Here is a 15872-nt window from a genome sequence, read left to right as displayed (position 1 = left end):
ATTGATAAGCTTACGATCCAAGAGGGTTCAGTAGCCCTCAGACCGAGTGAGTCATGTCAGACGTGACCCCAGCTAGATGAAGTATTCAGTTTGGTAATTGTTCATCGATCCCTGTATGGTAAACCCTGGACATGGCCTGGGTAGGGTAATACAAATCAATGTAATAACAATGTACCTACAAGCCACTGTTGGTTACAGTCACTGGTTCAAACCTCACTGTAACGTAAACTAAGATACAGGGTTCAGTGGTACAACCAGGATGTCTCACTGTTCCTGAACCTCATTATTTCCTCTAGAGCCTAGCCCTCCATGTAGTGCTAAAGACCTAAATGAAGTCAAGATTTTCCCCGTTCAGAATCTCTGATCTCGCTGGGACTACTTTTCAATTTATATGGGGTTGTTTGTTACTGTCAAAATGTTATTAGTCAGAGACTAAACGTTCGTCTCTGGTACAAGGTCCCGAGGTTGTACGCTGATGGCCAAGGAGTGCCAGCTAGGATATTTGCCCGTCCTGTCGGTATCGTGGGTTTTACCAAAGTGGTAATCTCTGGGTCATGGCTGATTTCACGTCGTTGTATCTCAGGTATTTTTCAGTCGAAGTAATCTCCCTTGGTAGCGTTAGGACCCGCATCTAGATTTCATTTAAGATAATTCCTAATGATAGTTCTCATTTTGTTGCAGTAACATGGCTGCTGTTCTGTTGTTGGGGTTTCTTCATAAAAGTGAAAAACGTTCAACGCAAGTCCTCCATTCACCGCTCCAGTGGACAGAGCATTACAAAAAGACCCTCCAGTCGAATGTAGACAAATAAGCGCATGCCGTTAAAGGCTTGTATAGACATGTGAAATTCTTCTTACCCAAGCTGTATTCCGTGATACTGGGATAGAATCCCAGATTAGATCCGATCATAAGCCTGTCTTTTGTTAGCAAAATATCCGGGTATTTTGCGTCAGTGCATGCGTAACACAGAATTTTGTCGATAAACGTAATATACCCACTCACACTATCTAAACACCCACACCAACTTTAGCTGTCACACGCTCTAATCGCTTTAACCTGAACATTTTCATCCAACAAAATCACATGACAAATAATAGTTACATAAGAAAATCGAAAACATTAACCTTTTCATATCTGGAGAGCTGCAATAGATATATCAAAGCGTCTTGAACTCGGGTCTGATAAATCGATACCTTTGATGCTAAAAGGAAGTTTGGAATGCAATGACTTGACGTCACAGCTGTTATTAAACGGGACACTGTAATCACTCCAGCGTCAATAGTTAACCGTAAACCGTCTGTTGGTTACACGTTACCAATGTCTAAATACGGTGTCCATTGTCAGATATTGTTCAAAGACAGCATGCTACTGACATTTGTTTGTAATGCATCAGGCTCCGGAACACCATCCATTTCGAAAAGAGATGTCAGTTTGGTGTTGTTGAAAGAAATGAATCGCAAAAGTACCAATGATTTATGTTTATATCAGAGTCACACTGGCAGCAACTTTGAAATGGATAACGCCTCTACATATGTGTCTGTTGAAGTCATGGAGACCATTACGCAGATGCTGTTTCTTTTCTTCAAGGTTGGAAACAAAATACATATAATGGGGTATATCGTCACAGAATTAACAAGACCATTAACTTGGCGAACTGTGTTCCGATGAGTATCTATAGCTTGTCACGATATGGATTCAGGGTATTTTATATCAACTCTAATAGCATAAACATCCTGTAATTATTCACCATCCACCAGACGAATGAATGAGTGTGGTGTAAGTGGATGAATGAATGAGTTAAGAGTGACTGGTGGATGAATGAATGAGTGGGGAGCTAGTGACTGTGGATGAATGAATGAGTGGGGAGATAGTGACTGTGAATGAATGAATGAGTGGGGAGATAGTGACTGTGAATGAATGAATGAGTGGGGAGCTAGTGACTGTGGATGAATGAACGGATGGTGAGTTATTGAGTGTCTCGTGGGTCGTAGGTCGTGGATGGGTCGTAAGTCGGGTGTCGTAGGTCGTGTGTGGGTCGAAAGTGGTGGGTCGTAGGTCGTGGGTCCTCGACCGTAGGTTGTGTGTGAGTCGTAAGTGGGTCGTAAATCGTGGGTCTTTGGTCGTAGGTTGTGGTTGGGTCGTATGTCGTGGGTCGCGGATCGTGGATCGTAGGTCGTGATATCATGTTCTGGTGTACATGACATTTTAAATACTTAATATAATCTTTAAGGATGTGAATATATTTATATACTCGACGGACCCATTTTAGAAAATTAGAAAATTGTCTTTTTCTCTTCATGCTCGTCAACATCTTTTGTCACAGGGGAGCCATCGCACCATGTTTTCAACTGATGGATGAATGAATGAGGGGAGTGACTGGTGGATCAATGAATGAGGGGAGAGTGGGTCGTGGGTGGTTCGTAGGTGACCATCGAATGATGGAGGAGTGAGTGATGCATGTGAAGTAGAGATAGTGTCAGATGCAAGTCCATGCGCTTTCAAAATGTACCACCGTCTAGAGGCAGGTGCAAGAGCAGGACCAGTCACAGGTGTATACAGATCATGCTGAATAGTTCCAGGTGTGTGCAAGAACTCTACCGTGTAAGAGCATGGGCAGTTAGTCACCATATTCCTATATCAGGACTGTCAAGAGAAACGTCAATGTTTTCACCCAAATATGTCTTCCGGTTCGTTTTGACAATTAACGTTGATTCACAGCAGATAAGAACCGGGAGGACAGGAGGGCCGACTGTACCCTCACGGGACCTGACAACGACGTTCAAGTACTTCCCACAACATCCAATATGTACAGAAGTGGCTAAATAGAAGGGCTTTGTTTGCTGAATGGCAATAATTTAGATAGATTTGTCCATCCTGTTCGTGGCTACAGAGGCTGTGTTATGCCTTTGGCCACATCCTGATATTGATCAAGGTCTGACAGGCAACACTTGGTACTCCCGTTTTCTACTGATCTGTTTTGTGTACACAGGAACAACGTGTTATTTGTCAAAGACTACGATGTTTACAATGTAAGTACAAATAAAAGAATAGACTTAGAACATGTCAACTCAATATGCAGTTATTACAGAGCCTGTGGCTTTGATTTCAAAATTCGACGTTTTCGTGAGAGAGAGCTTTCAGTAATATTTGATTAGTACCAATACCAACATTGCGTTTCAAACAAAGCATTTATGTCATGGCCTGACGGACATTGGGAAAGACAACTGACTGAAGAGTTCCTTCAGCACGCTCATGGACCGGGTTCGATTACCAACGTGGCTCCAATTCCCGTAAAGCTGATTTCGGATTTTCTCCCGTGTTATTGCTTGGTTAATACATCATTACAAACGGCTTGAAGAAATACTCATTCACTGTTTTGGGTTCGCGTTTGTGCTTTTAGTTATATTTGTGGCATAAAAATCTTCAGATGCCAGTCCATTGCATGCATATAAATTTACGGTTTATTGTTACACAAGACGAAACGTCAGTATAAGAAATATCGATCTATTAAGTTGAGTGTACGTTACATTCCGCGGTACAGTTTTAAACCATAGCACCTATTAAATAGCACCTATAACTACCCACTGTGGTGCAACCCGCATAGTCGGTGTAGAATCATGTCCTAATGCCCTCCATCACCCACAAATGGGGGTAATTATGCCGCAAAGTTAATATGCCGTGAACTTATCATAGGGCAAGTCTATCGATTTGTCCATGAAGATCAATTTCAACCACGGGTTCCAGCCTCTCAAATTACGTCATCAGTACAACTTCAAAGAAGCGACGAGGAGACCAACTTTGGAACCGACACCGGTAACGTCGACCATCGTCTTCAGTGCCGTTATTCTGATGTTTAAATACCGGCAATCTAAGACTGGACTGGAAGCATTGTGGCATGTTAATGCAGCTTCTATGTATAGATTAATCAGCCGGAATTGATCGCAACCAACAATTACAAATGTTCACAAATCAAATAACATTATAGTGGGCATCGATTGGGGCAGGGGTGACCTAAATGCTGGTAATTACAGTTTCATGTCGTGGTCCACAATACGAACCGGATCCATATACTTCCCCTCTTTGCGGCTGCCTGAAATTTGTGTTGGTCCATTCATGTTACGCGTTCACGTCAGGGTTGTAAACATGATCTTGGACCAAAATGGTGAAATGGCTGACTCTTCTTAAAGCTCATACTTTCCCCCGGGGATCTTGGGGCGGAATGTCCCCCGGTGCCCCCTGCTCCTAGTAAAATCTCGGACAGGGAATGAGTTGCTTGTTTGGCCGTCTACTCAGATTGAGTGGGCGCTGGATCACGGCTGGGGGGCATAGTGCGTTGGTTGTGGTATCAAGGTCTGGTATACCTGACACTTTGAATACTTATATTCTAGACAGGTGTTAATATATTTATATTCACCCCATCTTATAATTTGTCTTTTCAGCTTTATGTTCATCGACATCTTTTGTTACTGGGTGGCCACTGCACCCAGTGGACTGGGACAACACTGAGTGCGCATCCTGATCCTGTATCCCCAGAGCAGTACCAAAGATGGCGACTATCCCAGGGTTCTTTTCGTTTCTAAAATGTTTGGTTTGTTGTTTGACGCCGCACTCAGAAATATTTCTTTGTAACAGCTAGTCGAGTAACAGTATATTATCCAGTCTGAAACAGACTAGCTGGTGACTGACCTCATGATCATCGGTCACACAGCCACCTGGCTACCTGATCTATTTCATCATAGGAATTGCGTCCACTTATTGCGCAAAAGACTATCCAGAATCACCTCGAATATGATGGTTTGCTTAACATGACCTGTGTTGGTATATGTAGCCGGGGTAATGAGTATCCTAGCTATCCATCACGTTCTGTCTACCTGGAATACCGCCCAAACCACCTTTAAACACTGACAGTCTAATGCGCTACTTATGGACACGGGTGTCTTGTTGTTGGGGACGTAGCAATTCGGTCTGCAGATTTGTCTCCCTTGCGAGCTCCAGGATCATACTGACGTTGGTTGGGAAAACAGAAACACCCAAACAATGTTTCTCCCGACAGTCGTGAACAAATGTGTTGATTACAAATATATCCGCCTATTTCACATCTTCATCTGCATCGGAAAGGGGCCGTGTCTTCCACCATGCATTATTCATAGGTTATTTCCCCGGAAACCTTCTTATATGGACAAAATAGGTTGACGTAAGTATAACGGTAAATATTATATTAAAAATTACCAACGTTTAGCATTCAGAGTATCGCTGAAGTATGTTAAAGACTTATTACAGTTCATAGTCACCCCAGGGGAAGAACAGATTTGATGATACATAATATTATATATTAATAATATATCCAGGCATTATGTATGCATAAGTAGCTACTGAATGTATCATGTTTTTAGATAAAACACAAGAAAACAAGAAAACAACCGAGACTGAAATTCTGTTTGTCCAGACGTAAACGTCCATGGAAAAAACTTCCATCTCAAGTATCCACATTAGTGAATCGTTGTCAGAAATTGCTTCACACTTGTCCTGAAAATGGGGTGTCTGATATAACAGGGTTCGAGGTAACGGGCTTTCATAGAACATACCACTTAATTTGTTAGATTGACATAACACGCCTGCAATGCAATTATATGATCTCGACCATCAAGCACCGTACACCCATGGGAGTTTATCCCTTTGTGTGAATACAAAAAAACCCGCAGGTTCCACAAAGTCTGGCAGATAAACGAATGTTCATATAATTCATTACAGAATATGAAAGGACGTATGGAAGATGATATCTGTTAAATCTGACAAGGCCGCTCACAGACACACACAAGCCCCCTCAGGGTCACGAGAAAGACAAATGGAATATTGATATTCACTGTCTGGGGACAAACGATCATGCATGTTTAAATCATGATAGCTCGCAATTCAGAGCCTCTATGTATCTATAACCCTCCATCGATCTATTCCTTTCAAGTCTTTGTTTTCTTGGTATGAATCAGCCTTGTGCTCGGAGCGCGTGGCCGACTAAAGTCAACAGAGAAACCAAAGTGTCGAAAACCTCCCACATGGAATGCGCGTCCCGAGACTTCCCGACTGAACTAAAGTATGGCATGTTATCAGAGGCTTGTTAATGCCATTGTCAGACAGAATGGTAAATTAATCAACAAAAGTCTGTAGCAATGACATGCTCAACAGAATAATTATTTTATCATTTGTTATCAGGACAAATGATGTGCAGTGAAGCATGGTTTCCTGGAATGGGAGAAGTCTTTATGGACGTTTCAGACACTAAGACTTGCGTGAGGCGTGTGATGGCCATGAACTGAATTACGTTGATAGATTCCTTAAAACGATATTTCCATGTTAAGCACGCAAGAATGACATAATGAAGTCATACTTCACCACAGACACGGCCGCACTATGTGAATCAAAGTATCATGATTTCCAAACTGATTAGATGTTGTATTCCTAGTCATGTACCCTACATAGCGCCATACCACCATACATATTTCATGTGTCTATATTACAATGAATCCTTATTTTGAGCACAACAACCCTACTATTGTAAAGATTACATTCTCTGACTGCGTTAACAGTCAATGGTCTTAAAGCTGTATTAATCTGTTCAGTGTAAAGTGAAGTACCAGATCAATCCTTGTTGCACACAGTTACGTCCCTTTATATGTCCATGGATCTGCACAGCGTGAAAGACCTTCTTTATAGTCGTTAATCTCCTAGTGTGCTAGCATTCGGTTTCTCAGTAAATCTAGTATAAAGTGAGATTTCGATTTGTGCTTGTCTTTCAGAATCATTGAAGTGAAGAATCATTGAAGCTAAAACTGATTTGATCTTTCCAGATGAATGTATAAATTGATTGTTTAATCGAGTTGAGCTGGGATTTCAGGCAGCAAATAACAGCAAAACAACAAACTTCGAATTGGCCGTTATATTTTCACTTAATATGTGATGAAACATTCAGTTTCATATGGTGACCACTATATCACGAACGCCATCAATTGATTGCAAACATAACGATCTGTCGGTTGTAAATTACACCACACGCCTGGTTCTGTTCGTCGATTTCAGCATGGAGTTCAGACTGGAGACAGAACAAAGCTCTCAGAGAATATCTCTTCCTGTGAGTTGAGTAGTGTCATAGACGTTTGATACATCTATTGTCAGAAATAAAGTTTGTTTGACTATCGGGGTTATATCTGGGGAGGTTGCACTCAATATAATGTTTGTAGTCTAGACTATGCTTATCGTAAGTAGAATATGCCTGGTTTCAATGCTATGGAATCACCAGCTTTCACACACCCTGCCGTCACAATCAGTACAATCATTGCCAGTAATGTAGAAACAGAACATACGACTAACGGATATCCCATACGGCATGTTGATCAATGACCTCATCATGAGATAAAACCCCAGTTGCCATGGTTCGTCATGCTGGGATTGACACTAAAATGGCGTATAGCCTTGCAGTCCACGTCTTCTCAAGCCATAAAACCACACGCCCACGTGCACAAGCAAACAAAACCTTGGTGATCTGGAGGTTCTGCTAGATTGCGGACTGCCCTGATTTGTGATCAGAAACGTGCACTAATTGCAACTAACTGCACACACGGCTCCCCCGCATGGTTTTGACGTCTTTATGTGCGTATTGTCTTCCTTCTCAAGGAGTCAGGTTGGACTCGGGGTGCACTCTTGGCTACACTGAGTGAGTGGATGAGTATGATTTTAAGCCGCTTTCAGCAATATTCCAGCAATATCACGGCGGGAAATGGGACCCGGGACACACACACACACACACACACACACACACACACACACACACACACACACACACACACACACACACACACACACACACACACACACACACACACACACACACACACACACACACACACACATTCACATTGTGCATTTTGGCCTTTACCATACAGTGATACACATTGTCTACGGACATATTAGTCACAACCAGAACTATCACATTGGAATATTCTTCCATTGATGTCAAGGAAACGCATGTCAAGCAGAAGATAAATTACCATTCAGTTTGGCTCAACTAGTTTGAAAGAGTTCAATCATTTCGCTAACTCTTGGAACGCATAAAATCACACAAGCAGAACACAGAAGAGTAGATCGAGAGAAACATTTGAGATGCTTGTATTTGCGTTTGTATGAAAAACAGAAACGTTCAATTTATTTATTTTTCAGTGTTTACTTTTAACTTATTGGAGAGTTAAAAATATCGAATTTACACTTATACCTGTGCGCCAGACGAACTGGTTTCCATGGTAGCACAAGTTGTGCCTGTATACGTATACCTGATGAGCTTTTAGCTTTTAGTTAATTTGCTACTTTTGAAGATGACACAAAACATTCATAATCCGGGAACAGAAATGCAATCTTAACATATATGATTACCTTTCATTCCCATTAGTCTCTTATCAAACTATTGACACGGGAAAATTGGACAACATTTTACCAGTACTTTATAACGGTATGTGTTACTGAAAACTGGAAATGTACAGACCATATGACCACGTTATTCAATGTTAAACCTGTCAAAGGTCATGAGTGATAACGAGCATCGGACTTAAACCGTGTCCAGTATCTCTAGAGGTAACAGGCAAGGTGCAATGCATGCATGTATCAGTCCTGATTCTATATTTACGGCTGTGTGTAGTTCACGCTGGTCAAATCACGTGTGTGCCTCGTATACCACCGAGGCCTTGGTCCATCTAAATTACATAATCTCAAGTTCACAATAACAACGTTATCGTACGTTTTATCTGTAAACGCGATAATCTGCTGGAATAGTTATATATTACGGATGATAGTCACAAATCAGGAGGCGGCTGTAGTAAATTGTATCTGTTGTATCACATTGTGAATACGATGCCATTTTGTAACTGTGTACAATGTATATCGTGTACACGCCCTCTGGCTTGATGTGTAGAGTATTTAACAATGCCATTACGTTGTATACTTTTGAATGTGTGTCGTGATTAATGTAGTATTTATAGCGAAGCCACGTATGATGTCAATGTTCTTTGAAAACTGAGTGATTGTAACATATTACTATTGAATTATTATGTAAACTGATCCTGTGACAGCTGTGCATTAAACTCCTCGTTTGTTTTGCTCAGATGATGTGATGTGTGTGGTTGGCATAGCCCTGCCTCTTGCCAAGCGAGCTAATTCCCCGAAAACGCGATTTAATAAAACTAAAGTAACAGAAAACCTTCAGAATGGTTTGTTATAGATAGGTACTGTTTTGGTTGTTGGAAGAGCTAGCCTTGGTACATGATCACACTATGTGATATGGGGATAATTATGTACAGTTGGTAGAACAGTTTCTTGTAGTTCCTCGTGGTACTTGTAAGCGTTTTGTTGAGTCAACGTTAACCTCGCGACCTTCGTGTGACCTATGTGTGCTTACGTTCTACACAGATATGCACATTTTGGAATGAGCCTCAGTGTCATTTCGCTCTACTAGTTCATCGTTCTCCTCCTTCCCCCCGAGCCTGCTACTTGTCCCGCTGTGAGTGAATATATTACACGGTATGCTCCCCCAAATATAAAACACATTTCTTCTCATGTCACTATGGCTACGGTCTCCCTTTTCATCACTTAAGCCGAGGATGATGAAGAAATATAAAACATCACAAGGTAGATGTTTAGATTTACGGTGGATTGGAATATATGATATAACTGGATTTGTACCAGGCGTCATTTCCGTGCAATAGTGCGGTCACACGTGTGGCTGCCTGGATGTGAGCGCCTGTTAAATGATTGTCTTCCCTTTATCATAATCACCCAGGCATCTCGTCAAGACGCATGGGACCTCGTAACTTGACACAGCACGCAAAAAAGAACGAAGCCGTTTTCATTGTGTAGTGCTTCGCGAAGGTCTCAGGCTAAAACCATTCCGCCAGATGGTCGGCCAAATCATTAGTGAATGCTTGTATTTCAGGAAGCGATTGGTCTCACATACCCAGCAGCATCACCTTCTGAAAGGATCAGCAATGTGACTATAACACGACCACGGTCCAGTTAGCCGACAATACTGCCGGGCAGTGGCTTCCAGTGGGCTGGAATGAAGACTTTAATAATTTATAATATAATGAAAGATGTCCACGATCCAGACATTCACAAACCCGTCAATGTACACAAATAACTATATCTATAAATACAAAAGTTATTGGCCATGGTCATGTGGTAGTGCCGAGTCTTGGTTGATGGAAATACGATATAAACTTGAATGACATATTCCTAACATGGAACATCTCTAAATATAGTATGTCACTTCAACTGAAAGTAGTTTCGCTTTCATGTAAAGGGTAAAATGACTGAGAAATGTTAGTGAATACGCTACGCTACAAGGTGAACGCTAGAAGGGCACGCATGTCCCGCTTGACATCATGGAAACCAAACATTAGTGAGTAAGAAGACTGCATTTGCATCAGATACGGAGAAATAACCTGTAGCAGTTTCTGATGTTTCTAGTCAGATGGCAAGTGTGCACTAACTCTACCTCTTGTATCTGTCTAGATCTCATATATGTCGACCAAGAGACGTGAAAAACACTGCATACATTTGGAACATAACATTAATCATCCATTCCTTATCTCAGGTTCCTATAGATGTACATGAACTACTGGTAGCATTGAGGACTTCCATAAACATCCTTAAACTATTCAGTTATACGTTGAAATAACTTTCAAAGACGTTGCACAACCTCTGAAACGCAGGTTTCACTCATCTACACTGCAAACTAATGTGGACACTTGTGTATCTTGTCGTGAAAATGGAAAGGTTACAGTGTAGATAAAATTGCATCTGTTATGATATAGCTAATGTCGATGGAGATGATGATTTATGGCCAGAATTAAGTAGTGAGTGAGTGAGTTTGGTTTTACGCCGCTTTTAGCAATATTCCAGCAATATCACGGCGGGGGACACCAGAAAAATGGGCCTCACACATTGTACCCATGTGGGGAATCGAACCCGTGTCTTCGGCGTGACGAGCGAACGCTTTAACCACTAGGCTACCCCACCGCCCCCAGAATTAAGTAAGTTACTTTGCTTTATTACAGATGGTGTTCACTGAATTATCGATAAAAGTGTACACGAGCAACGCACCCTTTCTAATATCTATCAACTAAAACGGATTCATCCATACAGCAGTATAGCCGGCAGTGATTATATTAAGATTCTATATGCATAAATAAGCTATAAACTGTTTATAGTACATCATTACGAAATATTCTTCCGAAAAACATTATAGAATGATAGAAGAAAGGACAACTAACAATAGTATAACCAAAACCCACACGCACAACACCATCAGTGTTTCCCGCACAAGAGAGACTGAATTCTGCATCATGAATCAACGATTTTGTGTATATTTCTCGCCGGCTGGACGATCCTGCAAACTGATTTCCATTATCTATCATAACAAACATTTAACCGTTGATGAGAAAGGTTACCATCCTATGCCCGCCGACAGATAATTGCCTTATCCTTATCTTTTGTCTCTGACGATTAATCCCGCAGAATATTAATGTCATTTCTCTCTATTATCACCAAGCTTTAGAATGTCATGTCAGTAAATTGATGACATTCTCTGACATACTCGAATCCCTACGTCCTGGTCTATGTACGTAGTAACATATTGGACTAAAGGAAGTATTGTAATGTTTGCTGCAATTCGAACCAACAAGAGATGTTTATTTGATGGCGAAGGTTTTGAAACGGGTATCATAGCTACGTTAAATAAATTGGTTTTCACTTTAGGACGAGTAACGTTTAGATAATGTGTGTAACTGTTTGCTCAATTTCAAATTCAAGTGCCTAGTTGTATTTGTCATGCAGTTTACATGCGATTGAAAACAAAGCGATATAAGTGTCACAAAGTATATCAACATATCATAACTTACACAAGAACCACCTGCAACAAAAGCAATACATAATGAATTGGTACACCGACCCTGACCCTTCTCTTAAATTACCTTTCAAAGTAGATTTTCGCTAACACAATTTAGCTTACCAATGCACTGTCTAAATATTTTGACAGGAAACCGGCTTTGTAATTTTTTGTAATAAAGCTATAGGTGATAAATTCCATTTTTACTGTTGTGTCCATGACTTGCTGAAGAACGAAAATTTGTTGTATGAAAATATTTGTGTGAATCCTTCCATCCGTATTTTCCTTTTCTTTCAAATTATCCAAATAACTAAAACACTGTCTGTACCCCTTCAAATGATGTCATTTGAATATTTTATTTGACATTTTATTCGTATACACACACACACACACACACACACACACATATATACACATACACATACATATGTATACATATACACACACACACACATATATATATAGTCTGGTTCATAATTATTGAGAATTTTTCTTCTTACTTTGAGCTATCCTAACACCTCAACTGATTCACTGATACTTAAAACTAAGTAATGGTATAAGGGAGGTAACTCATCTTGGCCTACTGAGTATAGTACAATTAGAGTTACCTCCCCTGAATTTGTAGCAGACGCCATTTTCCTCAGCACTGTCAACAATGTCTGCTGAAGATAAAAGAAGGTTGATTTTTGAGTTGTGTAATCAAGGAATTGATGATGTAAATACACTGGCAGAGAGAACAGGAACTCCTCTTTCTACTGTGTATAGGATTAGGAAGAATTTTAAAGAGGGAAAGGATTTTGGGCATCAGAAAGGAGCAGGGAGACCCAGAAAATTGGACTTCTCAGATCGCGTCCGGCTGGGAATTTTAGCGTCTAAAAAGCAAAGGGCAAGCATCTCCAACATCAGGTATGAAATGATAGAAAGGGGATCAACAGTTGTATCAAAATCTACAGTTAGAAGAAATTTGATTGATCTTGGATGGGAGAAAAAGACTGGAATTCTTTCTCCTCTCATGAAACAAGAACATAAAGACAGGCGTATTGAGTGGTGTTTGGCACATGAAAACTTTGACTGGGAAAATGTGATTTTTACTGATGAAAGCTCAATATGGGTATATCCCAATAATGTGAAAATATTGACAAAGTCTGCGTCAGCACCGTTGTATCGACGACCTAAATACAGCCCAAAGTTTCATCTATGGGGAGGGATATCCTTATTAGGAACGACCCCGCTGTGTGTGTTTGAGGGAAATCTGACAAGTCAACGCTACACTAACATATTAGATAATTTTCTGCTTCCAAGTGCACATGTGTTTTATGGAAATGACTGGATTTTGCAGCAAGATAATGATCCTAAACACACCGCAAAACATGCCAAGCAGTGGTTTCGGGAGAAAAATGTGACTGCATTACCATTTCCTGCATATAGTCCTGACTTAAATCCCATTGAGAACATTTGGGGGATGATGAAGGAATGTGTGAATCAAAAGGGGTTGACAAAAATTAAAGACATGAAGAGAGAAGTGGTCCGATACTGGGACAGCATAACTCACGAGACACTAACCTCTCTGATAGGAAGTATGCCTACCCGTCTTAGACTGTGCCGTGAAGCTCAAGGAGACTTGATAAAATATTAAATTGTTACCTACACAACATGAAAAGGTCAGTTCACTTTCACAATACATTCAATTTTATCTGATTTGTTCTTGTTTAATAATATGAAATGCTTTAGCTATTCTCAATAATTTTGAACCATACTGTATATATATACATACATACATACATACATACATACATACATACATACATACATACATACATACATACATACATACATACATACATACATACATACATACATACATACATATGTGTGTGTGTGTGTAAACGAATAAAACATATATATGTCTGCATGTTCACTATATCACTTTTTGCCCTCTTTCTAAAGAAATTCTGTTCTGTTACTATAATCTGTAATGACTCTGGATCAGCTCAATAATTAGTTAATAATGATGGTTTTCAGACAAGGTGTGATGAGACACAGTTCCTACAGAGGGATGTGATGGTTCTCAGGCAAGATATGATGGGACACAGTTCCTACAAAGGGATGTGATGGTTCTCAGGCAAGATGTGATAAGACACAGTTCCTACAAAGGGATGTGATGGTTCTCAGGCAAGATGTGATAAGATACAGTTCCTACAAAGGGATGTGATGGTTCTCAGGCAAGATGTGATAAGACACAGTTCCTACAAAGGGATGTGATGGTTCTCAGGCAAGTTGTGATGGCATACACATGAGCCCGGGAATCGAACCCGCGATCTTCCGCTCTGTGGGCGGATTCTCTAACCATTACACCGCGGAGGCGGGTAGCTTTTCTTATAAAGCAGTAGCAGTAGCAGCAATAGCAGTAGTAGCAGTAGCAGTAGCAGTAGCAGTATCTGGCTTATAGTAATTAATAATAGTTTCAATACATCTTTTGAACTTTTAGCACTTTGCCGTAAGAATATCAGGTACAGATGCATTAGGTCAGATGCTTGGGACAAAAATGATTAGAATCAAGACTGGAACTATACAACAAACGTTTTTCACATATATGTGTAAGGCACATCCATTACACGCTACGGCGCAGTGCTAGCTATCTATGACTTTGTTGTCATTATAACATCTGTTGTGAAGATGGTGTTGACTGATCAGCAGTCCATGTATACATAGCCACATATAAGTTTCATTTCAACAATTCTGCAGACTACACTGTAATGTACAAATACTAACTTTCAGCCAAACTCTATCAAGATGCTCTTCCTAATTTATCGAGGAACCTCGAAACATAGCAAATCATGTTCAGCTTGGCATCAATTATACCTGATTACAGCCGCATACTGCAAGCCATGCAGTTTCCGATGACGAGCTGCCGACTTCGGAAAAACCTAGGTGCGCCTAGTCGGCCGAGTGCCAGATTGGTGCTTGCCGTATCATCAGTATCCCAACACAAGTTTTACATGAGACCAAAAACATGGGCTACGCGGCTGTGTATCGCCTCAGCAGTTCTGACATTGTATACAGGTCCCATACATTTCCTCGGGGACGCTCACTGAAACGCCGAAGTTATCAGTCATGGTTTGTCACGATCAAAAGATGGGAGATGTTTTGGATTCCTCTGGTGCTATGCTTACTGGCTTCTGTAGCATGTTAAGTGTAATTAGAGACCAACATGGTGATGGGGAAATTTAAAGTAGTACCAAGGTCAAACTAGGCGAGACAGAGTTGTGGTAAGAGGTCGCAGTGAAAGCAAGACCAAAATAACCTTGAAATGTGTACTTACAAAATATCAAGCTTTTAACCCAAGCTTAAAATCAATTCAGAAAAATACTCCATTAGTCACGTGGTATCATCCTGTCAGCTTAAATAATATTCAGTCTTTCCGACTGACATGTATATCCCAGAACTTTAAAGCACTAAGGATATTAAGTAGCTTTTTTACAATAGATATGAACTCGGTTAGTGACGTACCATAAGTCCTTAGTGATTTATGCGTGTTCAAATACAGTGCTACAACAGCACCACTTGCCTCACAACAATAAGAAAGGCAGTTGACTAATTGATGTGTGTTTTCTCATGTTTCTTTCAGTGCCACGTTCCGGTGCAGGAGCTGGTGCATTTAGCAAGGAATGGCACATTGTCGCGCTACGGGAATAAAGAAGTCACCCATTTTTTGTCAGAACTACATCTTCGAAATATCTCTTAAATACTAAATATATTACACAACATTGTTGGAGCACCTGCGGTAGTAAATAGATAAAACCTGAATAGTGATAAAATCAATAGGAGTTTAATAGTGACTGGCACAGCGTGGATTACATACACATGTTCACAGTAGGTGAAGGATATGTCACTCTACGTGTCAGGATCACGTGAATAGATAATAACCAGTGGGAATTTTGTAGCA

The sequence above is a fragment of the Haliotis asinina genome, chromosome 5, assembly GCF_037392515.1.
Source record: "Haliotis asinina isolate JCU_RB_2024 chromosome 5, JCU_Hal_asi_v2, whole genome shotgun sequence".
NCBI lineage: Eukaryota > Metazoa > Mollusca > Gastropoda > Lepetellida > Haliotidae > Haliotis > Haliotis asinina.
The sequence above is the reverse complement of the archived record's forward strand: the minus strand, read 5'-3'. Positions refer to the sequence as shown.